Source organism: Mustela nigripes, chromosome 5 (genome assembly GCF_022355385.1).
Source record: "Mustela nigripes isolate SB6536 chromosome 5, MUSNIG.SB6536, whole genome shotgun sequence".
Taxonomy (NCBI): domain Eukaryota; kingdom Metazoa; phylum Chordata; class Mammalia; order Carnivora; family Mustelidae; genus Mustela; species Mustela nigripes.
In genome coordinates, this window is record NC_081561.1 from 24,866,964 (window position 1) to 24,874,588 (window position 7,625).

The window sequence follows — 7,625 nt, forward strand, 5'->3', positions numbered from 1 at the left end:
TTACTGATGGCTGTGATTCCGGGGAGTGGCCTGCGGTTGTGGCAACGAGGCCCAGTTGCCCTGCCTCCTCCTCCTGGAACATCATCGTTACGGAACCCTAAAGGAAAACAGATGTGAAAGAGCTTTAACTCTCAGAGGAGTATATCCGGCCTCAATCCTGGGGGTCACATTCTTTTTGTATGTGAGAGTCTGTCTAAATCTACCAGTTTATGCCCTGGGAACATGCTTCCATGCCTAGGATCCGGAGAGAGGTCCGTGGTTTTAGGGTTTCTGACATTTCCATAAAACGGGATGGGTCCGAGCGGCACCCTCCTTATCCCAGTCTGGTAAACCAGAGAGTCTCTGACCCCAGAATCATCTCTATAATTTGGCTCGATCTATTGCAACATTTGTGTGTTTTCATTTCCTTTTTGCGCCTCTCGGTGCTGCGCAGGGCGGAGCGCAGGGCCTTGGAGACCGAGTGCGCTCGGAGCGCCCCTTTCCCCTGCGCGGAACCACCGTGCGGCCCCTCCTGTCCCTGAGGGATCGCAGACCTCCCCGCCGGGACTTTTGAGGTCAGGACAGAAACTAGGCCCCCGCCTCCCTCTCCGCCCCAGAACGGCTTAATGGTTCTTTTGGAAGAACCAGTCGAATGCCACCGAATAGAGTCCTGATTTCCATTTTAGCCCCGAAGCCAACAAGACATTCCACGCCTCCCACAACCCTTTTTTTCCATTCTTTTCCCGCCTGCGTTTGCGAACTTGACGTTGTTCAGGGCTCACTTTCAGCCCGGCTGGCCTTCCTCAGGATCCCGAGCACGAGGTGTGACCGTGGTGGCCGCGGGTGGCCGTAGCCAGGGGACCAGGCCCCGCGCCCCGGGCACTTGACTTCCCAGTCTTCAGTCCCGGAGCCTGTAGTGGCCCCCGCGACGACCCGGCTGGCTCTTGATGTGCTGGGGGTGGGCTCCTTCGTTCTCCAGAGAGAGACCGCACCTACCATGGGCGACACTCCCCGCGGCCCCCAGTGGTTCACCCCAGCTCTTTACACTGGCACCAGGCAAGTAGTCGTGGCCGAGTGGTTAAGGCGATGGACTTGAAATCCATTGGGGTCTCCCCGCGCAGGTTCGAATCCTGCCGACTACGGTTTTACCAGGAACCGAACCACGTTCCCACAATCCAGATTGTTCCCCAACGCGTATCCTCCACCTGCACCTGCCAATAAGGAGAGCGCACGCCTTCCCCTGTTCGGAGACACCTTCTCAAGTGCAAGCGTCACCCTCCAGACAAGGTTCATCTGCCTCCGCTCACAGTGGATCCTCAGAGCCCTGGGCTCTGAAAGCGCGCTGGCACTCCCCTGAACCACTCTCCACGCAGAGCGACATTAGGATTCATGAAAAGTAGTGACGCTAACAGGTAACTTTATGGAACACCTTGTGCCAAGAAGATAGGAGGTAAGCGGGAGCCCCATAATGGTGTATTTCCATTTAACCCATGAAGAAACAGCCCAATGCTGCCCAATGAGATGTACTGACTGAGGACCGAGGTTCTCTTGAGTTCCTTAGGAGACACTCCTAATAGTGACAAGTTGTTTGCAGACTCAGGGGTAGATGTGTTACTACCCCAAAATAATAGATAGCAGGTCCTATTTTTTTTTTTTCAAGCCCTTACTACACACACCACTCCAAAGACTTTATATGTGTCATTATTTGTAGACCTTTACAACAGATCTATTTTGCAGACTACAAGGTCCACAGAGCTTCAGCCATAAATGACTGAGGACTGATTTGAGAGAAAGGGAAGAGCTATTTTGGCCCCAGAGATGGAGAGAAATTGGAATAAAGCTCCATATGCTGGAAAGGAGTGAGATTTTGAAAACTCTACAAAGTCTCAATCCACATATTTGTTGGAAAGGATTAATGCTTCAGTTTTGCTGCATGGAGACCCCAGAGCTGATTCTTTTGTCCCCACTACCTACCTCCTATAGCACTTTCAGGGGATTAAAGTGTTTCTGAGGACTTCACAAATGATTGGAGGAAACAAATAGTAGATTAAGAGGCTTATGAGTTCTTGTCCAGAAGGAAGAAAGATGGGAGCAAACTTACCAGTGAGGAAGGAGAGACGGCAAGAATGGGGCAGTGGGGAAAAGGCGACCACAAACAGAGGAAAACACTGGCTATTTCCTTGTAAAGTTATGTGATTTTGAAGATAAAGAAATAATTCCTTAGGGAGCCACTGAAGAAATCTCCTTATTCCAAGGGGAAAAATCATACTGGAAACAGCATTCTCTAGAATAATATTCAATGGTGTGAGGAAGTGGGAAAAACACCTACAAGATACTTGGGAAACATAATGTAAGTCTAAGACCACATCCAGCTCAGATATATTTTACGTCAAAGAAGTTGTATTTACCGCAGAAAGTATTAGGCAGCATTCAAAAGGAGTAGATTCACATAGAACTATATGGAGGAATCTAAAAAAGAATTGGGAAAATTTCAGGAGCAGAATGAGATATTTAGCAAAATATCACATGGAATATAAAATTAAATACACAAAAATATTGACATCTGCTTTGCAGAAAGAAATTCCAGTAAAAAGCTAAACATTAGATACTTTTTTATGTTAGATACTTAAAAAAAAAAAAGATCTTATTTACTTGAGAGAGAAAGAGAGAATACGAGTGGTGGCTTGAGGGCAGAGGGAGAAGTGGACTGCCCCTAAGCAGGGAGCCCAATGACATAGGGACATGGGGGTCCATCCCAGAACCCTAAGATAATGATTCTTAACTGACTGAGCCACCCAGGCACCCTATGTTAGATAATTTTAAAGTTAACTTTGTGGGTGAGATTAGAGGGAGATCATTATGGAGGTAAAAAAAAATCAATCAATTAAAATTATTGTTTTTACAGATACTAATTTCCATCTGGGATCGTCTAAAAATCTGATGGGACATCTTCAAAGACATAATCAAAGAATCTATATATATATCATTAGAATGACTGAAATTTCTAAGTGTCGATAGTCTAGGGATATCAATGCTTGTGAACTGATTATTGGAAACTATGGAGTTATTTTGGAAACAAATCTGGCACCATTTAATTAAGAGAAGGACAAACATAGCACATGATCCAATTTTTCTTTCTGTCTTGTGCTATATATCCCACAAGTCTATGGGAAGATACTCATCTGTGTAGTGGTGTTTGTACCTGTGGGATTTTTAATCAACCTCTTTGTTCTAAGACTTGGTGAGTTGATCAAACTGGGTGGATGCACCTACTGAATTACTAAACAGCGAGAAGAAGTTACAAATTAAATGTAAAAATTGTATGGGTCCCACTGGACTGCTCATATAAAATAACAAAACACATGCAAACAGAACTACATATTTCACAAGAAAACATTCAAAAGGAAGTTAAATAGTCAGGGGTGGGAGGTCAGGGGGAAGTTACATAGTAAACAGAATACTCGCTACTGGAGTTAGAAGGCATAGAACGTTCTATTGTGAAAGGGAAATATCAATCAATCAAATGAAAACAAAAAGCTGTATATGGACCAATAATGGTAACATGCTTTGAACTGGGAAACATAATTAATTCAAATGCCTGCTCTGAATTCCAAAAAACAGATTGCAGCTCTTAACATTATGTGGATCCTGTCGATGACCTCCAGCCAGGCTACCAGGAACATCCCTGTGGCTGAGCAGGCTGGGCTTGTTATCCACTGCAGTGAGCACACACACTAGAGGGGTCTATGGAGAAGGATGTTAGAACCTATTTCAGGATTCCGTTGGGTGCTTTGGGTGAGGGTCCAAAGTAGCAGGGTTCTAATGTAGATTAGAAACTGTCAGAAAGCAGGAGCAAGTCTATAACTGAGTATCTCAACTGATCTTGTGTATAAGGAGGTAGACTAGAGTGAAGGTAAAGCCATGATTGGTAAGGAGTAGCAATCATTTGTTTTAGGCAGAGGGAGGTCTGGTATTTTGTGGGTGGCCACAATGCCCTTGGTTTGGCTTAGCTTAGACAAAGTTGTGATGTCACCTGTTGGTCTCACTTTGCCATGGTCTCAGAGGAACCATGTCTGATGTTGATATTCGGTGAGATTATGCCCAGTAGGAGAATAATATGGCATGGCTTAAATGCCAGACCAGCTTCTGGATGCTATAAGTTGCTTTCTTCCCCTTTCTTCCTTCCCCTATGGCAATGCTTTTCTTGTATTAAATTCTTGTTTACCTCTTAATTTCAAAATTGAAATTCAACATATTGAAGTTCTTTTGGGATAGGAATCAGGAATATTGATTTTGACCAAGGTCTTTGAACTCCATCTCACAACAGATGTGGGTAATGAGGGACATTAAAACAATCTCAAATAGGGCTTTGTGCATGGTGTGAGATGAACAGACTTTGAGAGGATCAAAGATTACTGGCATGATTAATTCTATTGAAGGACAACTCATATACCAGAAACCCCTGTACCAGGCCTGTCCCGTCACCTAGTAGGAAGACCTATTTAGTTTGCAGACAATAAAGTGATCTATTCATAGAATGTCCTAGGAAACAGACATTACAAGGGTGTCTTTGTAGATGGCAACACTCTTGATGGGAGAGCATTACAAGACGCTGATCACACTTGAAAACTTCATCAGCAATATACAATGAGTGATGGATATCAACAGTGGGCAAACTACATCTCTACTTCCTCTGGACATGTACTCATCTACTTCATTCATGCCTTACTCCTTCTTAAGTTAGGCTTAAGAAAGAGGCTTAAGTTAGGCTGGGTCTTCTCATGCTTAATCAGAAAAAACAGGAAGGAAAAGAACCTTTACAATCCTTCCTCCCCTTTTCTATAATAATCAGACTAGTCCATATGGCTATGGGTTTTAATCAAGTATAATGGCCAGTTTTTGGTGTAAAGAAAATATCTGCTGACCAGGGTCCTGGGATTGAGTCCTGCATTCAGCTCCTTGTTCAGCAAAAGAACCTGCTGCTCCCCGCTTGTGCTCTTTTTCTCTCTCTGACAAATAAATAAAATCTTTTAAAAAATTAAAATAAATGTTTGATTTTGAGTCGGGTACAATTTTCAGATAACAAAATGTGTGCAATAAAGTCAGGGTTTTACCATTGTAGAGTTGAGACATTTTCTGCATTTTTTAAACATCTTAATTTAATTTTATTTTTTTATGTTCCAAGATTCATGGTTTATGCACCACACCCAGTGTCCCATGCAATATGTTCCCTCCTTAATACATTTTCTGCATTTTTGTCCATAAAAGAAAACATACACATCTTGAACTATAAAAGAGAATAAAGAAACTTAAATTTTGACCAAATGAAAAGCAATCTCTATACAGGGATGAGGAGTGGAAGAGTAGATTGCACATACTCTGAAAGTCAAAGGAGCATGATGATGTTAGGAGTTAATTGGACACTTAGGAAATCAGGGCCAGGGTCCCCAACAAGAAAGCAACAAATTCAGAACAGCTAAGACAAAACTGCACTAGCGTCCTGCTTTATAACTTAGATGAGACCACTATAGCATTCTGTCTAGCAACCTTTGCAGAGGTGAGTTCTGCAAAACATCCTGAAACCACAATGAACTCTGATACATCAGTCACTATCACAAGTTGAGCAGTTAGTCTCCGCATGTCAGCCCAAAAGACCATCAATCCCTGAGCACTAACCGGACAGGCAGACAGGTGCATGGTCCAAGCCCTGATTGGGACACCTTAGCAGCCAGCCCACAGGGGACCCACACTCAGGGTGCTCAAGATAGTTCTGCAAAACAGCTTATAAAAACCCCTAGATTCAAACCCCCAAATGGCAGCCCTCTCAGGCCCCCTCCCTTTCTGGGAGCTTTGTACTACGGCTGTACTACGGCTGTACTACGGCTGTACTACGGCTCAATACACTGTCCTCCCCTCTTCATCTCCATCTGGTCTACCTCTTCATTCCTTGAAGCATAACCAAGAACAGTGGGCACTAGGGGAACAAAAATCCTGTAACGGTAAGACCCTAACCAGTATTTCCCCAGTGCAAAATAGTACAAGAGCAAATAAAAAAAGGGAACTTCTATAAATAATGTAATTAGCAAAGAAACAGGAGTTGTTACTCATTTTTTATGACAAAGAGGGATTTATTTTATTTTTTATGAACATATAATGTATTATTTGTTTCAGGGGTACAGGTCTGTGAATCATCGGGTTTACACAATTCACAGCGCTCACCACAGCACGCACCATCCCCAGTGTCCATCCCCAGCCACCCAGGCCCTCCCACCCTTCTCCCCTCCAGCAACCCTCAGTTTGCTTCCTGGGATTAAGAGTCTTTTATAGTTTGTCTCCCTCCCTGGTTTCCTCTTGTTTCATTGTTCGCCCCCCTTCACCTATGACCCTCTGTCTTGCTTCTCAAATTCCTCGTATCAGTGAGATCATATGATCATTGTCTTTCTCTGATTGACTGACTTCGCTTCGGATAACACCCTCTAGTTCCATCCATGTCATTGCAACTGGCAAGATTTCATTTTTGATGGCTGCATAGTATTGAATTGTATGTATGTATGTATGGATATATATATATATAGATATAGATATCGATATAGATATATATAGATATCTATATCGATATCTATATATATATCGATATATATCTATATCGATATCTATATCTATATCTATATATATATATATCTCACATTTTCTTTATCCATTCAACTGTTGAAGGACACCTGGGCTCTTTCCATAGTTTGGCTATTGTGGACATTGCTGCTATGAACATTGGGGTGCAGGTGGTCCCTTCGGATCCCTACACTTATATCTTTAGGGTAAATACCCAGTAGAGAAATTGCTGGGTCATAGGGTAGCTCTATTCTCAACTTTTCAAGGAATGTCCATACTGTTTTCCAGAGTGCCTGCACCAGCTTGCATTCCCACCAATGGTGTGGGAGGGTTCCGAGAAAGAGGGTTGTTTGGTATTCTTTTGGTGACACAATGACCAGATGAACATTGCAATGAAAATATTATTATGGATGCCCCCTAAATTTTTACTTTAAAATATCTGAAATCTATAGATATTTTAAAATGCAAGAATGCATCTCATACGCTGCTGTATGTAGAATCACCCAACTTAAGATTTCCCACATTTGGTTTGTGCGTGTGCAGGTGGAAAGTCTGTCCATATGTTATTATATATAAACTGGGCTCAGTGACTACAGGGGGCGAGGAGGGGCCAGAAATTACAGCTAGACACCACGATAGAAGAGAAAATTGCTATTCATTGTCTGTATATTCTCCAATACTATTAGAATTACTTATTTCCCATGTCGGAAGTATCTAAAACATTCATTCTAATGTGCACAGAAAATGAATGTCCTATAAGTGGATTGTTGCTTTTTATTAGAGTTGATTTTCCAGTCACAGCAGAGTGCGGGGCATTTGCTGTTTTCCTCCTGTATTTACTTTTGATGCTTCTTTTCTTTCTTGTAAAATCAACTCCATTAAGCCAGGATAAAATTTATTCCTTCTTCCTCACCTAGACGCAGACCCCTCAGGACTTGCAGAAACTCATAGGAGACACCAGGGACAAAATTGACTTTGGTCATTTAGGTGAATGGTTCTTTCCGGGAAAGAACAAAAACGGGACCAAAATACAAGGC

General features: G+C 42.8%; 1 non-coding gene across 1 annotated transcript; it reads left to right on the forward strand.

Moving 5' to 3' along the window:
* Positions 1 to 1,039: 1,039 nt before the first annotated feature.
* Positions 1,040 to 1,121, forward strand: TRNAS-UGA (transfer RNA serine (anticodon UGA)). Its single transcript has one exon. It is a non-coding gene; the product is annotated as a tRNA-Ser (tRNA).
* Positions 1,122 to 7,625: the final 6,504 nt, after the last annotated feature.